This window comes from Triturus cristatus, chromosome 2_1 (genome assembly GCF_964204655.1).
Source record: "Triturus cristatus chromosome 2_1, aTriCri1.1, whole genome shotgun sequence".
Taxonomy (NCBI): Eukaryota; Metazoa; Chordata; class Amphibia; order Caudata; family Salamandridae; genus Triturus; species Triturus cristatus.
Window position 1 is genome coordinate 474654412 of NC_140581.1, and position 24986 is coordinate 474679397.

The 24986-nt window shown below is 44.5% G+C and overlaps 1 protein-coding gene across 7 annotated transcripts in view; it reads left to right on the forward strand.

Annotated features, from left to right (window-relative positions):
• Positions 1-24986, forward strand: part of GCNT4 (glucosaminyl (N-acetyl) transferase 4) — a 407197-nt gene that overhangs the window by 280795 nt on the left and 101416 nt on the right. The gene's annotated exons all lie outside the window — the stretch shown is intronic.

Here is a 24986-nt window from a genome sequence, read left to right on the forward strand (position 1 = left end):
TTCAGGTGATGGCAACACATGACCTTTGTCCCGGATTGTACCACAGAAGTGACATTCCAGGCAAAAACCTACAATAAATGCAAGAGCATACCCATTACATTAAAGCTGCAAAGATATACTAGGAGTACATTAATGACCTAACCAGGTCCAGATTTATAATTCTAGAAAGTGATCATATGCCCAAAAAGAAACATCGGTGCCAGATTAGACATGGAATGCCCAAGTGAAATATCATGTCTGGGATTAACCATTATATGCCCAACTACAGTCTCAGACTTGCAAGCATTACCAATTAGTATCTCTAAATGCCAGACAATCCTGCAAATACTCAGAATTGCATCCAATGCCCGGGTACAACTATCATATGCTGAGACACAATCGTCTAACTTGGGCTTACATCATGGGGTAGATTCACATTGTAGACAGATTCAGAGAGCTGTTACAATGCCCACATAATTTGAACCTATCCAACCATTGAGAGTTCTCACAAGACATCTCAGTCCTGACATACATGACGCATTAGTTAACCGGGCCACTGCATCTACAAAGCTATTGCAATTTCCTAGTTTGCATTGTGCCTTGGTCTCCAAATGCTGACGTGTGATGATTTCTCACAGCTATGCTGTGACCCACAGTATACATATGTAGCTACGTAATTAGATTTCATTAGTTCTTTGAGTGCACCTGCAATTTGATTGGCCGTGCACCCTGGAATCACGGTACCAAACGCCCAGAGCAACTCAATGCTGATTTACATCATGCACTAATGTATCAGTACAAAACAATCTCGGGTTAGATTCGTGCCCACCCCAGATTCTCTTTCTAATTTGCTTATACACCAACTTCTTTTTTCATCTCCTGCCTTTTTTGTTTCTATGTCTTTCCCATAGTACTTCCCCTAACTTTCATCCTCTCACGCTACCATTCTTTTTATTCCTCTTTCTCTGTTTATTTTCACTCTCAACTTCCCGTCCCATTCATACATTCCCTATTTTGAATGGTTCCTTGTTCTATCCTCTTCTTTCTTCATTTGCCTCATCATTCCTCATTTCTCTCATTTTCATCTTCATTCACTGCCATCTTGGTGAGTCCTTTGCTGACCATCAGTCCCTGGAACCTCAGCCCTGAAGGTTCAGACCCTCTTCTTGATTGTTAGATCCTAAACCTGAGAGAAGATATAACTGTTGAAGGGAGCCCATAAAAATATTTGACCACTTGCAGCATAATGAAATAGTGAATGCAACAACACAGGCGGTTTCCCTCTTAGAAATTAAGTATAACATACGCAACATCAGTAGACTTCACAATAGGTACTATACAATTAGCAGTGATCCAAGTTTCATATATACTCAAAATAGGCACACCATAGGCAAGGTGCAGGATTAACTCCGACAGAATGCAGGTCACACCATGCATCAGTAATGTTAGCTTTCCTCAGCACAGTAAGTTTTCCTAAGTATAGATACAGTACTGGCTGTGGATGTGGAAGTGATGCCAACGTTCACCATACAGAGCAGATTCAGGAGCACCATTGCAGGTTTCCATCACACCGAACACAAACCAGCATTGCAAGATTTCCAGACACACGAAGGCATTGTACAAGCAACACTTGAGCATGTTTCTTTCACAAAATGAAAACACGGAGCTCTGGAAGCACAAATGACAGCTTTCTTGGTGTAGGCAAAATACAGCGTGGGCAGCATCTGTATAGCATAGGAAACGTCAGTGCCTGCGCCTCTCTCACAAAACCGGTACAACATGGAACCCTTCTGTAAACATTCTTTGTCTTTTTTTATCGAGTACACATAGGATACGGTAGAGAATCACCACACAGTAAATATGTACTGCAAGATGAGAACAAGAAAACCAATGATCAAATAAATAGGAAATAATTAATGGCAATCATACAATCCCAAGGGGTCTGTCTCATGTCCGTCTTCTTCAGCAGACTCCCAGCTATACTGTTGTACAGTCAGATTCACAAAACGAAATGAATTGAAGTACAGAAAAGAGTACACCAAAGCAATATCAGTAGCAAAACTAGGCACCCCCCTTAGTCAAACTGAATCCTGACTAACTACTAACTAGTGGTCACATACAGGGTACCAGATTTCCCACCAACCCAGGCCAGCATCCACCTCAACCCCCAGAATTCCGGCAGGAGTAGTTGGGCATCTACAGCCCCCTTACACGTGATGCAGTCGAATCCTGGGTAATAGTGTGCGGTCAGGCTAGAGAGGAGAGACCTCGCCCCCCCAAATGCACCCTCATCCTTTAGTGCTTATTAAACACTACGTGTCTTTGAGAAGTCGAGTACCTCAGGCACCTTTCTTTTGTAAAGAACCTCTCTCCTGTAGAGCATCTCCGTCATCTATACCAGCTCTTTTCTGTGAAGAACCCATCTTCTCTAAAGTACTCCTCTCATCTAAAGATCCTGACTCTCCTGGAAGCAAACCCTTTGCTGTAAAGACAACTTTTTAGAGCATCTCTCTTGTCTAAAGCTCCCTCCCTTTTAAAGCACACATTCTGTGAAGAATCCTCCATGCAGACAACTGCTCTAGTGTAAAGCACGCCCCAATGTAAAAATCCTCTTTGGTAAAGTACCTCTGTTTTATACAGCAATTGTCTCAAAAAAGTACACTTTCCCATCTGGTAAAAACATATGTTGAGGGAAAATACGGATATCATGTAAAGCACCTGTTATCTAAAATACCCCTCTACTGCAACGCACCTATCTCATGTGGAGCACGTCTGCCAAGTAAATAACATTTCTCCTAATACACTGCTCCCTGTTAGGCTCATGTGTTTTTAAAGTGCCTGCACCTGGCTTCTTGTAAAGCATGTCTCCTACCTCTCTGCTGCAATTCACTCCCTACTATAAAAGCACCCTTTTCTATGATGTCCCTGCCTCCTGTAAAGGACCCCTCTACAGTAATACATCTCTACTTGTAAAGTACATTTGCCCTCTACAGCTCTTCTTGATTTTTTTATTTTTTATTTGTCTCACACCTGTGTTTCCCACTAGCTTAGTAGGATGGGATTCAATGGAATACAATAATAAAAACAACAATCAAATTAGTGGTAGATTTTTAAAGCTCAAGAAAAATACTAGGGTAGTCGCTCTCTCAGCCTTGCACCAGATATATAGCTATATTCAGGGCATACAACGTTACACCACAATGCTTCTAAGCCACACAAGGGTTCTAGGGCTAGTCCAAAATGGTGATCACTCTCTTCACTGAGCAGTAGGTGTGGGTACACTGGGCAGGCACTGGGCATGCTTGACTATGATTCATTCTGTCATTGATTCTCTTGTGCATCAGTCTCCGCCTGGGATGTACAGAGGCACTCGGGAGTCTGTAATCTGAATGGGTTTTTTCTCATTTGACTGGATTATATGAACCATCGGATGTCCTCTCAGACTTCCTAGTTGTTACAATTTTATAGCAAATGCACTTGCCTTGTGAAGAACTGGTGTGAACTGTTGTTTCTGTATGCAAGGCTTTGTAAATTAAGTATTTAATTGAGACATATTAGAAATTGGGATTCTGTTTAAAAGAGGTATGCATCCGCCCAAGAAGGAACCACAATCTTAGTCGTAGTAAGTCACAATTTCACCCTAAATTAACCTGTGCTCATCCTCTGGTAGCTTGACACAGAGCAGCAAGGTTTAATTTGAGAGGCCATGTGTAAAGTATTTGTGCAACACTTCAAACAGTAAAACTGTGAAAACACCACACAAATATACCACACCTGGTTCAACAATGGAGCTTTAATGAACAAAACAAGACCAAAATTACAAAAGTCCAATAAGTTGAACTGAAGTTCAGAAAAAAAAAGAAAAAAAACTGCAATGTAGTGCTTATAAGCACAACCAGGGCATTCGGGTAATACTAGACCGGGTCTAATCCGAAAGTTCAGGCCAACCGTAATGGACCAGCCTTGACCCACTGAAAAGTACCTTGGTTGTGTCAATGTTGAGTACGACATGCGGGATGCAGGTGATGTGATGTGATGCGTTGTCGACGGTTCATAAAGGAAGCCACTGTGTCAGTTTTGATCCGCGAAACGGCAATGATGCATCGTGAATGGAGTCAATGCTCTGAGCAGTCACCAATGCTTTTGAGTCGATCCTTTCCACGGCGGTGATGCGTCCGCAGTGGAGGAGATGCGCCGGTTCTGAGTCCTGACAGTGATGCGTGGAGTCTGCTGGATCAGCACTTCAAATCCACTTCCAAGGGTACAAGACAGGGTTGGCACTACTTGGCAGGGCTGACAGATGGCAGAGTCCAGGTGCTGGAGCAGGTGAGTTGTAAGTCTTTTATGTCCCTGAGCCTTCAATCGGGAGGCAAGACAGCAAGCCGCTGGAGTCACTCTGGGTTCAAGTGATGTGGGTCCAGTCCTTCTCAACTAGGCAAAGAGGGCAGTAGGTCAGCATAGCAAGAAAGCAGTTCTTCCACTGTGTGGCAATCCTTAAGCAGCACAGCAATCCTTCTTCCTAGCAGAGTATTGCCAGGTCCAGAAGTGTACTGAAGTGGTAGGGTCAGAAGTCTAGTTCTTATACCCTCTGGTGCCTTTGAAGTGGGGGAGACTTCAAAGAAGGGTTTTGAATTACACAGAGGTCCTCCCTGCCTTCCCTGGCTCCAGACTCACTACAGGGGGTATGCAGCCCTTTGTGTGGGGGGACAGTATGCAGCCTATTGAAGTGTGAGACTGTGTCCAGCTCCTTCCTTTCCATCCTGCCCAGGACGGCCCATCAGGATGATGATGGCCCATCAAGTCACACCTAATCTCCCTTTGTGCACAGCTGTCTAGAGGGAATGGACAAAGTTCAGCTGTCACCCTCCCCAGACATGTATTGGAGACAGGCTGCAGGCACACAGGGCTAAGATCAGAAAAATGCTATCTTTCTAAAAGTGTAATTTTTCAAATTGTAATGATAAGTTCGACTTCACCATTAAAGAGGATTTATCATTACAATTCCATAGGTACTAAACGTGAAGGATCCACCTCCTTCCAATTGGGAATTGCACGTGTTCGATGTAACAAGGAATCCTCAATTTTAACCTATGGCAGGGGCAGGCCTCATAGTAGTGGAAAACGAATTTGGGAGTTTTTCACTACCAAGACATGCAGAACTCAAAAGTACATGTCCTACCTTTTTAATTCCATGGCACCCTGTCGTATAGGCTATCTAGTGCCTACCTTAGAGGTCACTTATATGTACATAAAGGGGATTTTAAGGCCTGGCAAGGGTTTTAAATGCCAAGTCAACATGGCAGTAAAGTCGTACACACAGGCTCTGCAGTAGAAGCCCCGAGGCATATTTACTAAGTGGGTGGCACAATCAATGCTGCAGGCCCACTAGCAGTACTTTATTTACGGGCCCTCGGCACATGTAGTGCACTTTACTAGGGATTTATAAGTAAATTAAATATGCCACTAGTGGATAAATCAATCAAACCTTGTTTAGGGGAGACAGCACATGTACCTTAGCACTGGTAAGCAGACGTAAAGTGCATGGAGTCCTGAGGGCAAAAAAATTGAATTAGGCAAAATTGGAGGCATGCTAGCAAAAAGTTTGGGGAAGACTGGCCAGTCTAACAGACCAGAATTGCTGCTTTACTACTTTTATTTCAGCAGCGAATTTATACATAGGTTAATATAGTTTATTTATTGGCTTTACCTACTTCGCTTCTAGTACTCCTGTTTTTCCAGGAAACCGTGTCACTAGGGCCCAGGCACGTCAGTCCTGAAGCTAGACTGGATCAAACGGGTGTCAAAAAAGCAAACTGTAATGAAGCCTGAAAGGACAGCCACTACCCCTAACCCGCACTGTGTGATCCTTTCAAAAGACATGCGCGAGGGCAAGACCAGTAGAGGGGCCTATGACAGTGAGCAGCCTGGAGCAGCAAGAAGAGGCCAGGCACTAGTTTATGCCAGGCTATGGATCATGGTCTAGCCTCTGCTAATATATATTCTTGTCCATTTTTATTAGCTAACTAGATTAAATATGGGGGCGCTGTGGTGTAGTAAGTGATGAAATGGAAGCAAACTTCTATGATGCTGGTACAGTGTGACGCAGTACAATTTACAGAGTTTCCTCTCACCAGTTTGGCTGCTAAGTTAAGGTACCTTTTAATAAACTTCCTGTCTTGTAGCTGTTTTTAGGCGGAGGGGTAGCTGTAAAGTGTAACCATGTATGCAGCTGCACAGCTCACCAGGCTGCAGGAAATTGATATGGGCTGGTTATGGTGCCCTTTGTTAAGCTACTTCAAAGCTCATTTCAACACTTCTTGTTTTTAACTTCTCCCATTCCAATTGAAATCTCGCCCGAGGGGGATACCTGTAGCCGACTTAATGAGGATACTACATATAAACACGGCCTCGAGTTTGCATTTTTTGTGGAATTTATCTTGGCTGTTATTTTTGTATTGTGCTCTCAATTACACTATTGAGTTACTTTTTATTTTGTTTCTGAAAAACCATTCTTAGAATTCTGGCCTCAGCCTTGGCTTGTGTCTTAGAATTTAAGCGATGGTACAAAGAGATTTTGTGTCAGAAGTTATGAACTATAACCCCTCAACTAAACAATTTCGTACTTTTGAGCTATAAGGAAGAAACGTAAAAGGAATAATCTTGATTCTGTCAGAGGTGCCTCTCGTATGGACAGCTGAGTGCACCCCAACTCTTTAAAGTAAAGGTTCATACATTCTTGGTCCTCATTTAGTCATGTTATTTAATGTCGCAGTAAAAAAAAAAATATATATATATATATATATATAATAAAAATATACTCCGTCGTTCCTGGCTTCACTCGCACAGACTGAAACAGACCACTGTATTGTGCTTAAAAGTAAGTTTTTATTGCTGCTTCGGACGGACGCGTTTCGGCTCCAAGGTGAGCCTTGATCACATGACACGGAGGAAAGCATTTTGCTTGTTTTTAAAGTGACAGTGCTGGGTGATACATAACACGTGATATTTACAAATTCATAGACATAAACGAAATTTCCTATGGATAAGCACATTTTGTAATTGGTGTTTATCAAAGTCCATTATTCGAATTAAATAGGATATGATGTATTAAATCAATTTAAAAACACAATAAATTAATTTAACATCATCTGTGTATAAATATTCCATCAGTCACAATATCCATATTACTCTCTACTTGAGCCCAAATAGTTATATGAATTTTGTCTTATATGTAAATATGTGACCTTTCTCATTATAATTACGAATAATGATGAATAATGAGTTGTGTGTGTGTGTGTGTGTGTGTGTATAATTATAAAAAAAATATTTTTGGACGGTAGGGCGAAAACATTAAAAGGACCAAATTGTGTTCTGAGTTGAACTCCGGTTTTGCTTATCCGCATTTGCTTGCAGTTGGCACAGGAATCCAAGGCACACTGTTTCTGTTGTGGATTTTATCAGTGTGGGTCCAGCAAACATTGTTCCAATATGGAAATACCCAAACTGAGTTGCACATAAACTTCGACGATGGGGATTATGAGGAGTTGTATCTTAAAATGTTGTACATTTTTTCCAAATAATCAAAGTGAAATTAGGAAATGGCCCTTCATTCTACAACAAAGGTGGCTCACCTTTGTTAGCAATACATTTTATTCTTGCTCCGCTTTGGGCTCTAGTAGGAGTGGAATTAAATATACGGGTCCCTCTCTTTTCATGCGGCAAGGCTTCTTGGCCTATCCATCGCCAATCTGTGTAATTTTCATATGGCACTCAAGTGGACTGATGGGCTCTCATAATGGTACATGAATGGGGGGGGGTCTGTGCGGGTACCACAACCAGTGGGTTGTACATTTCCGGTCCTCCGCTTGTCAGTTCTTATAGGCTTACAAGTGTGTCATACCTGCTGCTCAGCCAGTGTGAGGGTTGTGTGAAACGTTGGTGCGTGGTGATGCAGTGGAATGTTGGATGTCTGTGAGTGTCATTTGGAGTATGGGCTCAGCAGCAGGCAGGCTGGGTGCTCCTGGTGAGGCTCATTACTATAGCTCTTAATTGTAACTACTTAATAAAGCATTTTACTTAATCTACACCTGGACTACCGGACCTCATTTGTATTACAGTAACAGACTACAGGAGGTAGCCCATAAACCCTAAAGAGACCAGGGCAATAATCTGTAACAAAGATCGACTCAAGGGTATTATTCAAAGGACAAATATACATATATGAGTGGTGACACAGTTAATTGCACAGGATTGAATCCATAGGGCAAAAAGCAGGGAAACATTTAATGTAAATGTAGAGTGTATTTCATATAGTAGACATGTTGGACATATTAAACTTCATATGTTCAAACACATGGGTCCGTAGCACTACGTTACTTTAAATGACATGTAACCAACAAAATACTGTGCACAAGTGGTCGTGAAGTATAGTGACGGCGCAAGTGACACGTGATGTGGTATAGACAGCGAGAATGCTGGGCGCAACAACAGGCAAGTGAGATGAAAAACCACGATTTACATGTTAGGGATACCACGACAATTAATGATATGAGAATTCAAATTTTTCAAATGAGTAGGGTATCCGTGGGTAGGGGCGCCAAAAGTTCCGCTGTGGGAGTCGACGGCGTTTCGGCCTGCAGAAGTCTTAGGCCATCATCAGGACCAGGTTGCATTAATTAAATTGCAGTGCTAGGGATAGAAGAATAAATATGGAGGGTTCCGTGTAATCAGTGGACAAAGAGGGACAGATAGATTAAAGTGACAATAACAGGGTAGAAGTGGAGCCTTGATAAGGTCAAGGAGTATAAAGAGAACGCTGCTTAAAATACCGCGTGACTAGGCTCCTGAAAAAAAGAGAAAGGTGGAAGAAGCGCTTTGAGGGTATGGGAGTAAACTCACTCGAGAAAAATCAATGGGGATTAATCCAAGACGTGGTTAGTCGTCCCTGGACTTTGTAATCCCAGAGATGGGATGCTGAGAATGCTATTGAAGAGCTGCAATGGATTGATACCTGTGAAGGAGATACAGGAAGCTTTGAGAGGCAGGTGTGGAGCTACGGTCGAGGCATGGGTGTGAAGTACCAGCCATGCGCGGACTTAACCGTGAAGCGTAAATCCATGTCATGGCCATGTGGGGTACTGGGAGTATGGCGCATGGAGAGCAAGCGGTGGGCATGGGGACATCGCTGCTATTCGGGATTTGGAGTTGAGGTGAAAAGGTTCCCTTTACTAGGAATCTAGGAATATAACCCATGCGGGGCAACAAAATGGTGCTGTTTGTAGCTGAGGAGTGATAAGGGGGTGATTAGTCTAATAGGATATAAGTGGCGAGTGCGGGAGGAGGGGACTAGGAGGCTAGGAAGTGCGTCGGGTGCCTGCCGGTAAAGGAATGATCACTGGGTGAAGGGGATTAAACATGCGGTCAAGGGTTGGCGATAATTAGGAGGACCCTGAGGCTGGGAAGTGTGCCGTGTGTCGGACAGCGAGAGAATAACCATGGCAAAGGGAGGGAGCGGAGCACTTACTGGATATCTGTACGCTTCGCAGGAATCAATCGCGGCGGGCGGCAGGAGTCAGGCTGTGAGTAAGGAAGTGATGGTGAGCGAGGTAAAGAACGCCTAGCCGATCACGTGATAGGGGCGGGATTGAAACACTAGAATACGCGCTGTAACAATTTGGAGAAGTGAAGACAGACTAAGTGATAAGTTAAAACGTAGGCTGGGGCCACAAAGGTTGCAACGATTAAAGGAGGGAACAAATACAAACAAGTAATTGTCATTTAGAGTTCAGTTCTTAACAACAGCTATGGGGCAACGGGCAGGAAATATCATACAGGCATATTGGTGTTAGTGAATAATGGTGCTCACCAATGGATTACATTCATAGTTTGTGAGGAAGTACTTTGATTAGTATTGGGGCATCGAAGCCCGGAGTAGGAACAACAGGTGTAATGAAGTTATTTTAATTTGCAAACCAGAATTGTACGGTGGAACAAGTGGCACAGAATTTCACAATTGCCTAACGGACCTTCCGGGCACAGTTAACCATGTAATGCTTTGGTACATATTTTCAAAAAGAATAATATGATAGGCGGGGATCAGTTATGTATTGTGTTCTTACATGTCTAATACGGAAAAGGGGTCAGAGAATGTACCCGTCCTGGTGCGTTATTTCGCGAAAGAGGAATCGGAGATTATTCAGATGATATGGCAGAGAGATTGATGTAGAAGAGGGTTAGATGAGTGTGGTATTCCATTCATCCAACGTGTTCAAGCCCTGTTCGGTTGTGTTAAGACTAGCTATCCAACGGCACTCACATCGGTTTAGAAGTCTCTGAATGTCGCCACCTCTTCTGGTAATAGACGGTTGGTCGATCACCCTCTAGATGATATCAGTTTCATTGTGATTGTGTTCCTGAAAGTGTGTGACCAATAGTGCTGTAGTCACCCCGCACTGGATACGGCTGCGGAGTTGCAGAACGCGGTCTTTGACCATCTGGGTGGTCTGTCCAATGTAAAGGAGATTGCACAGGCAACGTATTGAGTAAATGACATTCTGTGATCTACAGTTGGTGAAAGATTTCAGGTCGTATTTTTGTCCGTTGTGTTCAAAACATTTCGTGTTCAATGTTAGTGGACATGCAGAGCACCTTGGCATTTATAGTGTCCAATAAGTGTCAGGAGATCCCATAGTCCTCTGACAGTTGTCTGTCTGGTATTCGTTTGTGGCCATGTGATGGCATGCACCAGATGATCAGAGAGGTTTTTTCCCCTTCGGTATGAGATCAGTGGTGGTTCATTGAATCTATTGAGTGGAGTCAATATTTTCCAGTTAGTTTTGATGACTTTTGAAGTTTGTTGCTGGTAGGTGAGAATGTAGAGACAAAGGGGATGCAAGAGTTAGTTCTTTTCTCCCTGAGTGTGAGTACGTTTTCTCGGTAATTTTTCCATGCACGTTTTCTCGCTCTTGTCACCAGTTTTTTAGGGTAGCCGCGTGAGATGAGTTTCTCTGTCAGGACCTTAGCTTCCCTGAAAAAGTCCTTTCTCCACTTACAATTGCGGTGAATCTGTAAAAATTGTCCAAATGGTAGGCCATCACGTAGGCCTCGAGGATGGTAGCTGGAGTAATGTAATAGGGTATTGCACTCAGTTGATTTTCTGAACAGTGCAGTCACAATTTTGTTGTCCTCTACTTGGAGAGATAGATCGAGCAATGGCAGGTTGTTTTCCTTGGGGTCGACAGTGAATCTCAGGTCCTGTTGTTGGGCATGTAGCCAATCCACGAATTGGAAGAGGGTTGCGTTGTTTCCTGACCAGATGAGTAAAATGTTGTCTATGTAGCGACCCCAGAAAGTTATATTATTTCTGAATGGGTTAAGGTTAGTGAGAATAATGGTATTTTCCTGATGGTGGACATAGAGGATGTTGAAGTTTGGGTCGAAGCAAGCGCCCATCGATACCCCTTTAATCTGGAGATAGTATGCATCTTTGTAAAGAAAATAGTTATTCCCCAGGACAATTTCTAAGAGGGACATCTCGAAGTCAGTAGGGATTTTTGTAGGTTGTGGTTTTGTGTCCAGAATTCCCCTTATTACCGCCAGGCCCTCTTGGTGCGGGACATTGGTGTATAGTGACTCGATATCCATTATTCTGTGCCTGGTGTGAAGGGGGTATCCTCGATGAGATTGATAAGATCCATACTGTCACGGACATAGGTATCAGTGATGAGCACAAATTCCTTAATGATGTTAATATATTTCCCAATCGGTTCAAGGATTGAGCCGCAGCTTGACACAATCGGTCTGCCTGGTGGGTTCTGTTGGTCCTTATGGAAGGTCATACAGTACAGGTGTGTGGATGGCTATTATTCAGATATAGAGCTTCCTTGTCCGTTATGATGTCGTTACCTTCTGCCAATTCAGTCACTTGTAGGATTTTAGCCCTGATTCCGGGTAATGGGTCACCCGGTAAAGTTCGGTAATGTTCCTTGTTGCCCAAGTGGCGTAGGATTTCGATATCATACTTGGTTTGATCTTGAAGAATGATACCTCCGCCCTTGTCTGCGGGCTTGATGACCCCACCAATCGCAACACTGCAATTGCAGCGTTGTGATTGGCTGGGGGGGGGGGGGGGGGGGCTGCCTGTGTCCTGTTCCTGCCAGAGGCAGGAGCAGAAGCTGAGAAAAGGCAGGACCTGGCTGGTCGCAACTGTGTGTGGGTGAGAAGTGAAGAAGCAGTTTTTTATGCAATATGCACTGATCAGAATAATGGATGTCTTAACTGGATCTGGCGCGGGACAGGAAAAACTTGCTTTTTGTGGAAGAGGCTCAGATTTTTACTTTGTAAAATACAGTTCTTTGTATATACTGTAAATGAGGACCTCGGTGGGGGCAGACCGAGCCCAGGGAAGCTGGGAACAAACACAGACACAGAGCAAAACACAGCACAAACAGCCGTCGCAAGTAAAGGACATTTAAGATGTCAATTTGTGGTTAAAGTGGTAGACTGAGCCTGAGAGGTTTGAGATGATGGGTGATGTTACTGTTAACTGGGTATTGTTTGTAGTACTCTTAGCAGTGGATTTGGTGCAAAGTTTAGACAATTAAAGCTTCAGTTATTTAGACAATTAAGGAGGTTACCAGTGAATTTGAATCATAGCTGGGGATCATTGACTGTATGTTGTTGGATTAAAACAATCGCCTTTAAATGGAAAGGCTTTTTTTTCCAAAATGCCGTCTTGAGTTTCCCTTCAGCTTGTGGTCTTGAAGAGGCCCTCCGTAGTGAAGAAAATGCGCCCAATTGGTGACTGGATTCCTAGACGCCCATGAGCATAACATTTTTTTTTCTTTTCACATTTTCTCTTGGCCAGAATCGTCTCTGTTGTATACCAAGGAGCAGTTGGAGCAGAACACTGGAAAATAAAGGACTTCTTAGAAAGGGTAACAAAGAACGTCAAAGGAAGGGAAGCATTGTTGATCCATTTATTAAACTGATATACATAGTTGTTGATACAACCAGGAGGCTCAGGCACAGTATGCTCCAAGCAGGTGATCAATTTAGGAGGGTCCAATTTTGACCATACGTGATCAGAAATGTTGGACGACACATTGGTTTTCATTTTGGCCTCTCTTCTTGATTGACAAAAAAAATTGCTTTGTTGTTTATCAATGTCCGTTCTAAAGCAGAAAGTGTTGCCTAAAGCTGAGTAGGACTAGATATGGGAGAGAATATGGTCTGCTGAGTGAGTTGGTCCTTGTACAAGTTACAGCAAATCAAAGGCCGAATAAATAGCAACTCTGTGGCTTCCATGTCAGATTCCCTGTCCACATGGAGATTAAAATCTTAAAACGAGGTAAAATTGTTAGTTTCTAGACTAGAGCGATCGACTCCAGTATTGAAGTAATAATGTTCTTCACACTGCCAGAGGGTCGGTAAATATTATTTTATTCGATTTATTTTTATCAATTGGAATTTTGAACGAGAAAAATTAAGAATATATTCTGTAAAGGAAAGTGAATCAATAGTTCATGAGGAGACTAAACATTTATTTTTGTAAATAAACGCATGGGTCAGTTGGCTAATTTGAAAAGATAACCAGGAGGAATGTAAATCGAGGGCATAGTCCACTATAAGCTGGTTTCTGTTATAAATGCAGAATCAAAATGAGTCTTCCTGACTCCTCCCCTTAGTCACAGGTTTAATCATTAAATAGACGTTTATTAGGGTGGGAGATGCTCCTGCAATAACCAATGTGTCTTCAAGTAGTAGAAAAAAATGGGTGAAATTGAATCCCAAACACATTTAGTTTCAATAGGTTTGCAAGGGGTAGTACTCTCTGGTATGATCCTCCTCATCCGAGCAAGAATTCCAAATAACGAGCAGCCAATCTGTGTACTGCTTGTCATTTGATTTCTACTACTTAAAGATACATTGGTTATTGGAGGAGCATAACCAACCCTGATGAAGTTCTGATGTACGCTTGTAAAATGACTTCAATAAAGTGGACTTTAATACAGATGAACAAGACTCCTTGATGTATTGAACTGAATACAATGGATTAATGTATCTTATTGTACTTACGATTAAGTAATACACATGGAAATAATATGCTCCTTTTCGCTTCTGTTTATTAGTGTTTGTGTTATTGGAGACTTTAAAGCAGTGGGGGTCATGAAAAGTGGAGCACTGAAAATCAATACACTGATTATAAATGTATAATAGTACGACATTGCTAGAATTTGAAATTGAGACATTTATTAGAATGCATGTTCTATTGGGATTCTGACAATAATGATATACAGCTTGATTAGAAATTCTAGGAGATAAAGGGGACGGGGTAAAGATCAAATGTGTGTGCTGCGCCTTAGAAATTTGGTTGCACTAGTGAGGAACTTTAAACTAGTAGGTTCGGTGCTACACAGGTGCAAATCATTTACAGTAGTATTAAGTCCTTGCTTACCGCCTACAGTAAAAACGACTAGGGAGTGTCCCGGATCCTGGACACTGTCTGGGCATAGAGAGACGCAGACTTTATGGTGCTTCTCTCTGCTGCCAGTCTAAAATAGGGTGTGGTTGGATGACTTTCCCAACTAGCAAAGTCTAGAGAGCGCACGTCCAATATAGCACCTCTAAAATGGCACAATTGAGAGTGAAGTAAAAATGCCCAATGCTCTCGTCGTAGTACAAGCGGACCATAAAGTTAAATTGAAACAAGTACTGGCAAAGCCAATAGGTCTCGCCTATGCGAGATATTGTCTTTGCAGGTGTGTTTTAGCCATGTTGTTTTTAATACACTACCCTATATTTCACCCTATACCTCCACACTGACTCATCCCAAACCTCATTCTACTACTTTGATCTCCAAAATAACTCTTTCAAGACTTTTACCTCCTTGGATCATCCCAAACCTCATTTTAATACTATGATATCCCAAAACAATGCTTCTTAAATTCTTCTCTCACTTATCCCTCCTTTGACTCATCCCCCAAACTCATTTTACTACTATGATCTCGATAATCCATTTCTAGAGATTCATTCTTCTCTCTTCCATCTCTTTTTATACTCATCCCAAACCTCATCTTACTACTGTGATCTCCCAATAAACACTTTCTAGATTCTTCCCTCTTTTATCACCCCATTATCCTTTTCAATCCAACTAACATACTCATAAGTCCACTGCTCAAATTAACTCAAATTTCACCATACTAATCCTTTTTGGGTTCTGGAGTAGCTTGCTACTCGCCGAATAGTGTTTCGACTCCTCGTCGGGGAATAGCGCTATATAAAAATACAATTACAATACAATAAAACACTGTTCTAGATTTTTCTGTTGGCGGAATTTTTTGGGGGATTCCATTGTAGGTCAGAAGAAGCAGGAAACTGTTTTTCCTTCAGGTTTTGTTACTCAATCTTTCCTTGGAAATAGGAAATGTTGTTAGTATTCATGACCTTTTTGACGTGCATTTTTAAATCCTTGCCCCTAGTGGGATAGGTCTGCTTCCTATATAGACCTATCATTGTATATGTGTCGACTGACATTGGGCTTTAAAATACTTTGTCACTGTACTGCATCCTCTAAGATTAAAGTTTTTTTCAAATCCGGGAGAGTCTTTAATAGGATAGAATTTTTCTCTCATCTTCTAATAATAATTTAACCTGTATGCACATTTTCAGGCGGTGTGTAACTTAGCGTACTGTCTTCTAACATTGGATGCCTTCTGGTGACTGTGCCACTTCCCATGTCCCTTGATGATACAAGATCCGCCAGTAACTGAACACTTGAGCACGCTCGTTGCAAGTGACCGTGTTTTATTTACAAGGGAAATGCCACAGGTTAAACATACAGAGATATTAATCACATGTAAGAAAGCTGTTTGGGTGTCGTTGACCCCTCCTAAATCTTGCATAGCGTACTCGCAGTCTTCATTCTCAACAGAGACCAGTGTCTAAAGCAAGGCTTGCAACTTTACATCCTTCCCACCATTAATTACACACGTCAGTCCAAACTTACTCTCAGCCAGTCAAACATAACACATCATAACATATGCAGAAGGCAGCAGCTCGTCGAAGGTTGTTTGGTAGAATATTGTGTACTGAAATATATTCTGATATGAATATCATATCCTAAATATAGGTGGCAGAAATATTGCCCCATCCAGTGTTTATTTTCTATTAATAACTTTAATGGGGTGATATTACTTAGACAGTATTTAGGACACAGTATTTATGTCAGATCTTCTGACCATACTATTCTGGTACTCCACCCTTGGGAAACCGGTGATTCGCATAGCCGCAACTCGAGCTCCCTTAGACACGCAGAGCAATTCCACAGGGAAAACTCAGCGGAAGACCACTAAACCTCGGATGCACATTCTGCCACTTACACTGATGTCATGTAGACAACTTGGCACTATGAAACAACAGACAAGGATACATGGTGGGTAGACGATCTGTAAGCCAGGACTTCTACACTCCACCCTCTAGATTGTGAAAATTATTTTGTGCTGGTCTATTTGTAGATTGGATTAATAGTATATTTTGTGGTCTAACAACTTTAATCTGAGAGGCTCACAATGTGTTAGAGGGGGTCTTCAAGTTCTGGTTTTGTTATAAGAATAAAAATATGGGGTGGGTTGTAGCTGATAGAGCATCAGATGTGTAATGGTGAAGGACACTTGCATCGAAGAGCTACACCAGCACATGCTGAAGCTTTTACCGGAGGAATAAGGATTTATTGTATTGTGCTTACGAAGAGTATTTCTTTGTAAAGAAGAAAAACAATACGTTTTTAAAAACATCGTGCACTCGTGTGGCATCTTCCTTTGCTTATGGTGAGATCACCTTGTTAAAGTCACATTTTTTATAGCTGGTATGTCTAGGCCCTACACCAGATTCATTGGGTTTCTTAGCTAATGATTTCAGGCTATAAATTAACTGGGAGAGCACGTAAGTTAATTTAGTATTTAATTATTCGTCCTGTTTTTCTGACGCACACCCTCTGTTTCTGTGTGTGTAAGCCAAAAGTAAAACCTCTGTCCCTGTTTATAACTGTAGTGTTGCGGTCTAGCCTCCTGGCAGTCATGTGACCCGGCGCAAGTCATTGCGGGAGGACGTGATGCGGGAGCATGCTTTCGGACTGCGGCACGGCGGCAAGCAGACCAGCTCTCCCTGATACCATATAAATCCATAATAAAGTAAAGGTTAACTTGCCCCATAGTCTCCACTCTTCTTTCTGTAGTAGCCATACCTTCAATCCCACAGTGGTGACGAGGCGGAAGGACCTGTGCACCGCCCGAACTCCATCCAGGTAGGGGAGAGCCAGCGCTTGTCACTAGGCGGGGGCGCACCGCTTCCCGCGCTCCTCCTAACCCCCTCTCCAATTGGCAGCTTTGCCGCTGTGCGGCATCGGCACGCATTCCGGCATCGGCCCACGCCCCCTTCACTGTCGGCACGCATTTCGGCGTGCAACCACGCTCTTCCCAGCACGGCGCAGCCTGAGCTTGGGGGCAGTCACACCAGGCCCCATTTCAAGGGGTGCCAGCCACTGCATTGCAAAGCCTGGGCACGAGGAGCAGCCACCACCAGGCCTAATTGCACGGGGAACCAACCGCTACACTGAGAAGCTGTGCGCATGGGAAATCCCCACCAGGCCTCAATTCACGAGGAGCCACCTTATGCACGTGGCCATCTCTGCGCGTACGACGGCGTGCACCATCCACGCCACCTGAACTACTAGAGGGCCATGTGCCCTGCCGTCCATTCCCACAAAAGGGCCCTTAGCTGGCCTCCTGCGGCCTCAGTGACTACAACGCCACATAGCTGCCTGACCCACCAGCACGAGAGTTGCCCCGTAGCAGCACATGGCAGCCTGCAACTCAGACAGCGGTGCCCTCTCAGCCCACGCAGGGGTTCACCCCTCCAAGTCAGCGGGAGTCCTTCTGAGATCTATGCGCACCGTGAGGTCCCATGCTGTCCTCGCCACATGCACCATGTGTGCCCAAACCTCCTCCTTAACTAACCCAATGCCCTTCCTGCCTAAGCCGGGGGAACCTGCCATGAAATGGGCTGACTGGAAGGGGTATTTCTTTAATTACCTCTCAGCGTTGGAGGACGAAGGCGAGGAGGAATTCTCAAGCAAACGGCGGAAGACAATCCTATTACATAATCTGGGGCCGGAGGGTCTGCGCGTTTACGACCAGATGGTGAAAAAGTCCAGGGATTCATCTGACGACATTTTCCAGCACGCCCTCGATGACCTGGACAGCCATTACCGGCCGGTGATATGTACGGCCATTGACCGTTACAATTTCTTCCAACGGAAACAGGCAGAAGCGGAGTCAGTGGAGGACTACGTGGCGGCCCTCAAGAAACTGCAAGTTCGGCTCCCTGCATGACGACCTCATACGGGACCAAATCATCATGCACTCCACCCACACGAGTGTCCAGGGAAAGCTCTGGGTAAGCGGCGAAACGCCCCTTCCAGAGATCATCGCGATAGTGAAACGAGCAGAGTTATCCAAACGATGCGCTCTAGCGGCCAAGAAAAACATGGCACCACAAGCCACAGTGTGCAAAATCACCGACTGGAAAGTTCCACCATCAAAAACCACGACGGACTCCGCCTCAACCTGCCAATCTACGTCCAAGGGCAGAGGTCCCGGTCGCGCACCTTAGGGTAAACAAGGTGCCTGTTACAGATGAGGCAGCCACTCCCACAAGGGAAATGACAAAAAATGCCTGGCGCTCCATGTTAAATGCTCTTTCTGTGGTGTCACAGGACACTTCGGCAAGGTCTGATGTCGGAGGCCCAGAAACGCTGCAGTCAAATACGTTCAGGATGTCTCCGATGATCAAGAGGGAGCAGGTCTCTCAGACCCAGACAGCATTCTTTGCATCGACGATCACATCCTGGGCATAGGGGGTGTCGCAACAAAAAAAACCTCCTGCAAGTTGTCAATTGGGTGCGTCCACGTCATCATGGTTGCGGATTCCGGTTCGCCCTACACCATCATCCAGAAACAGATTTGGGACCGAGACTTCGCCCAAGTGGTGGGGGATCACCTTCACCCCACGGACATCCATCCAGTCACATACACGGGAGAATGGATCTACACCCGTCATGCTGAAAACTTACATCCTTCATCACACCCTTTGGATGCTACAGGTTCAGACGGAAGCGGAGTTTTTAACCATTAAACGAGACATCTGTGAGGTGGTTCCATTACATGGGTTTGACGGAGCTGCGTCCAGCATCCTGACCACGGACGCCAGTGACAAAGGACTGGGAGCAGTCCTCTCCCAGAGGGCTTTAGATGGCCCCGAAACCACAGTGGGATTCGCATCGCGATCCCTCACTCCCATTGAAGAGAAGTACAGTGTGATCGAGAAGGAAATGCTAGCCACCATCTGGGCGATGGAGAAAGTCCGACAGTATCTGTGGGGGTCACGATTCACACTCCGAACCGACCACAAGCCCCTGATCAAAGTCCTCACATCCAGCTGCAACGTGACAGCCACTCCACACATCGCTAAAAATGACATTGAGCCTGTTGTACTTTGTCTACGATGTGGAGTACATCCCTGGCCCGCAGAACAGAGTGGCGGATTTCCTGAGCAGGCCAGAAGCCATGGAAGAACCCGTCACATCATCGGATTGGGACGAATGCACAGTCGCCTTCATGACGGATCATGAACACACCATCAGTGCCCAGGACTGGGCAGAAGCCTACACGCAGGACACGGAACTCTCCCAAGTCAAGTTGTAAGTCACACGAGGCTGGCCGGAGGAGAAGCACATAGACAGCAACCTCAGAAAATTCTGGGAAGTCCGCGAGGAACTCTCCATTGGTGAGGACTCTATATTTCTGCTACGAGGTGACAAAGTGGTGCCCCCGAAGGCCCTGTATGACCGCATTCTTCACATCAACCATGAAGGCCACCTGGGCATCGTAAAAGCCAAAAGACATCCAAGTGGAAAGGTTTGTGAGGGACTGCGCCTATTGCGTCAGGGCTGACAAAACTCTCGTCACTCTGAGGCCCCCAATGGGTGGGTTCTCCACTCCCAACAACCCCTGGGAGGACTTATCCATCGACATTGAAGGCACTGTCCTAGACACCTGGGGCACACCCAAACACCTCATCGTCGTCGTGGACCACAATTCAAAGTGGCATGAAGTCGAAACCTGCAAATCGGTTGACTCAGACGTTGTCATCACCTTCCTCACCAACATCTTCTTGAGGGAGGGCATCCCCAAGTCAATCACCAGCAACAATGGACTCCAGTTCACATCAGCCAAGTGGACAGCCTTCACCAACCGAAACGGAATCCAGACGAAGCGCACTCAGGTCTACCACCCAGCAGGCAATGGCCAAGTGGAACGCTTTAACCGGGTAATCATGGGCTCTATCCAGGCAGCCATCAGCGCCTGTAAGAACTGGGAGTCTGAAGTTAGAAACACGGTATGGGCCTACCGCATCACACCCACCTTGACATGCTACAGCCCGTTTAAGATCCTCAGAGAACCCTTCCCCAGAGACAACACAGCCTGGATGACCATGAGACTCCAAAGCAAATGGTCCCCGGCCATTGTCCGCAGCAACATAGAGAAGGCACAAAGCATCTACAAGGCACAAAGCATCTACAAGGCACATAGCATCTACAAGGCACATTACGACAAAAGGAACAGTGTGCGTGAAGCCTCATTGGCGGAGGGCGATTGGGTCAGAGTCAAAAAGGGCCAACCAGGACTCAAAGGAGACAGCAAGTTCAGTGAGCCCCTGCGGTTTGTAGAAGCATACACCCGCTCTGCCTTATTGAGTGATGGCAAGGTTTGGTCACAATCCAGAATGGCCAAGTGCAACAAGATCCTGCAATGGGACATGAACAATAGTGATCTAGATGAAAGCCCCAGCGTTGCGGGAGCACAGCACTCTCACAGGTTGCCGGACCCGCAGCCAATGCGGATGGACCGTCACCCAGACAGCCGATGCCGTGTCCGCCCAGCCAGGACGCAGACGAAGGGGGCATCCAGGGCAAGACATCCAACGCCTTCCGGAGAGACCAGGAGGAGGGCAAGAGAGCAGGGGACTGGAACGCACACCCGCAAGGGCCGTGCGGTGAAGCTACTGAAACACCTCAGTGACTTTCAGTTGTGAATATCTCACTGTATCTCTCTCTCACTCTCTCACTCTCTCACTCTCTCACTCTCTCACTCTCTCACTCTCTCACTCTCTCACTCTCTCACTCTCTCTCTCGTGTCTTTGCTATTGGCTTGCCAATGACAGATGCTTTTAAAATGTGCTGACATTGGCAAAGACAAGAGTAGTGACAAGCCATCTTAAAATTATACAAAATTTGTTTTCTGTACTCAAGTTGACTACTGTGTTGGGTGATGCAACATCATGGTGGAACACTGCAACCATGTTGTAAGTATAAAAATGTTGTCTATACTTTCAAGATGGCTGCCAAATTGTGTCTTATTCCTTGTTTTTGCCCTGAATTGCACCCTCGGGATATCAGTTTCTGCACTTCAAAATTGCTACTATTCAGCTCTTCCTAAAAAGACTATGAGGATTTTTGACTTTTCCTCAAAATATTCCAGGACCGGAGTTAGAATAGTAAGCCTCCTGGAATATCTGGTGAGAAGTTGCTCTTTCCCCAATATTCTAGGACCAGAGTTAAAATACTAAATTTGACGTTGCACTGCACTGTCCGCTGTACCAACTGCTGACCTGAGGGCGCAGTTCAAGGAAAAAAACAGTGTGATTGTGTTGTCGCATTGCATTCTGCAATGTAACGTCCATCTTGAAGGCATAGAAAACAACATTTCAAGTATTGAATGAAAACCTTGTTGTCGTGTTAACATGGGTGGTGTTTCACTCCTGGCATTGCAAATGCAGGCTCATTCTAAAAGAATCGGGCTTTGGTTAGGCAGCTAGAGTGGGCTATAGAGGAGGGGGAGAGGAGTGGTGGGAGAGAGAACTGGATGAGGCGCATGAGTTTGCTGCGTTACAACATCCAGGGCATCACCAAGTCTGCCACTCAGTGCTTTTTATGTGTCATAAATCTGAAAGGCGGGAGGGAGGGAGTTGGGAGAGAGACTGGGTGTGGGAGGTACCGGGTTTCTGGACAGCATCCAGGGCATCTGATGCCCGATAATTGATGCCTTTCACGCTGGGGAGGAGTACTGGGATTAAGGGTGTGTGGGCAAGGAAAAAACATGGAAAAGGATTGAGACGCATGGTAATAGCATGTGCTAAGGAGAGATTGAAGCAGGACATGCCTTCCCATGGACTGCTAAATAGCAAATGAAGTTGAAAATAAAAAGGTAGTTCACTGTCAGCAGTGGAAGACTATACATCAGCCAATCAAAGGTAAATGATGCATGTTCCAGGGACTGGAAACACATAAACGCATGGAAAAAAGACATCCAAGAAACTGCATGAACTTAAATCGACAAGAAAGATATCCATTCATGAGCAAGGGGCTGACCCAAAGTCCATTCTGTGCAGTATTGAAGATGATGGTTGCAAGACCGCAAAAACAGTTTAAAATGCTAATTATTTCAGGTTATTATTGTTAGTAAGGCCAGAGGTAAAGTCTCTAGCCTTAATTTACCCATATCTCCAGCTGTAGCTGTAGACACAAACCCTGTTGCCTTACATTAGTGGGCCTTGCTCCATTTCCTTTTGGAGATGGATGCTGTATAGCACAATGATAGCCACCATGTCAAAAAATTATTGTCCTCAGAAACCTGGTTAGAACCATAAAATGTGACATTTCTGAACTTTTAGATGGAAATAAAAATCATACTGGACCTAAATAAGTTAAACATATAGACTGCATTTACCACAATGGCATGCGTGGATGCCTATATTCACATGTTAAGTGCAGCAATACCTGTTGCATGAAAAAAAAATTGTTTGTCAAACATATGCTTTTTTATAAAAGCCCTCCATGCCGCTCTTTCACTTTAATAGCGTCTGCGCACCTATTCTTAGACATGGCTCCTCTAAAGAAAGGGGCACAGCCTTCATGCACATGAGATCGTGGCATGGGGACTTTGACAACAATTATTTTTTTTTGCTATTCACTACTACCAGTTTGGCTTCTTATGTGCTCCTACACGAAGACTGCTTTTTAAAAAAAATGTATTATCATAAACGATGCCCTCTTGCCAAAAGATGAAAATGCCTGGTTTTCTGAAATTGATAAATCTCTCAACTGCCTTCAGCACAGTCATCCATCCCTCGCTCATGCACCCTGGAGTCTTGAATTGGATTCCCCAGCAATGCATCTCACGGATTCTCCACCTGCCTTTCCAACCAACACCAGTTTGTTCACTTGGACGCTTCAAGGTCCCAGTAGATCCCTATGACCTGCGGATTTCCTTAGGGTTCCATACGGTCTGCTGTCATCTTCAACCTCTTCATACATCAGTTAGGTGATTCACCAGTATGCCGATGATGCACAGCTCTACTTGAGTCATCTCTGCTGCAGCCATTCAGCGCCTCAAACACTGACTTCACATCATCCATCCCCAAATGTCTAGTGCCTACGTGAAGCTCAACTCAATCAAGACAGAATTTCTGTTACTTCTCAAGACACTGTACAAAGCTGGTTCAATGACACAAACCTATACAGCTTTGAACCCCAACTTTCACAGAATGGCAAGTCACTTGGATTCATTCACCCTGGACACAGACCTCCCTCTCAAAGAACACATTGCCAAATAAACAAAGGCTACTTGTCACCAGCTCTCTTGTCTAAAGAAAATGAAACTGTTTCTTCCAGAAAGTGACTTCAGAACTGTTTAGACTCTTGTATTCACATCTGGATGGTAGTAACACCCTGTTCCATGGTCTCCCAGACTCCACGCTGGCACCCCTTATAGGAACACTAAATGCCCCCCCCCCCATGCTTAGCCCAAAGCTTGAAAAAAATGTGAGCACTTCATCCCCATTCTGATGAAACTCCATTTTTTCCTCTTGCCAGTTTCCACCACCAGCATCATTTACAAAGCCATCATTATCAGCTTTCCTGCTTATCTTGCAGACAATCTAGCCTTCTCTGGTGGTTCTTGGCACAATCACTGTGTGGACATTATCAGACCGCAGTCTAAGAAGTGTAAAAAAGGACAAACAGAATGGCAGGCCCTTTTCATCCATGTACTCGGGATCTGAAAGAACATCTGTAAGAAATTGGGATATTGGTTGAGAAGTGGAAGCCCCACTCAGACAACAAACACAATCCTTGTCTGCTGAACCACGAAATGTCACCAAATTAACCTGTGCTTAACCCCCTGACAGCTGGGCTCAAAAGCTGTCAAGATTAACCTAAAGGCAATGTGTGAAGTATTTATGCAGCACACAGATAAAGTGAAAACGCAACACAAGAACAATCCAAAACTGAATTAGAAACATAGAGTACATTTTAATAAATAAAATGATACCAGACTGATAGAAATCCAATATGTAGAACTGGAGATATTTAAGTACAAAGTGCTGCTGGTGGTGGTGGTGGTGGTCTTCTGATTGTGCTAGACCAGGGGAAAGTCATAAGGTCAGGACCACTGCAGTGGAGCGTGGGCCGGATACTGGGAGTAGGTTAGTCCTACTGAGTTACCTTCTCAAAGTCTGGCACAAAGAGTTATGTTCACGGTGAAGGAGGTAACGAGGAGCAGGGCGAACGTCGTGGAAGTTTGTTGCTGTAGCGCAAATAGCCAGCTGGGTGTCACAGACAGTTGTTGCAAGAACTTCATGTTGGCGGTCACCATGGACTCTGTGTCATATTGTGACGTGCAGAGCTAGCGTTGCTGATTATCACTGTAGCTTGAAGAGTCATGTTTGCCGGAGTTTCACGTTGGCAATCTTCATGGGTGGCAGTCTCAGGGTGGAAGGGCATGTTTCCGGTCGCAAAGCGCCCCAAACTTTAGGATTTCACACTTCTTCTTGGCTCTGCTCAGCTGATGCCAGCCAAGATTCTGAAACCTAGGAAGGCACCTCTTGGGAAT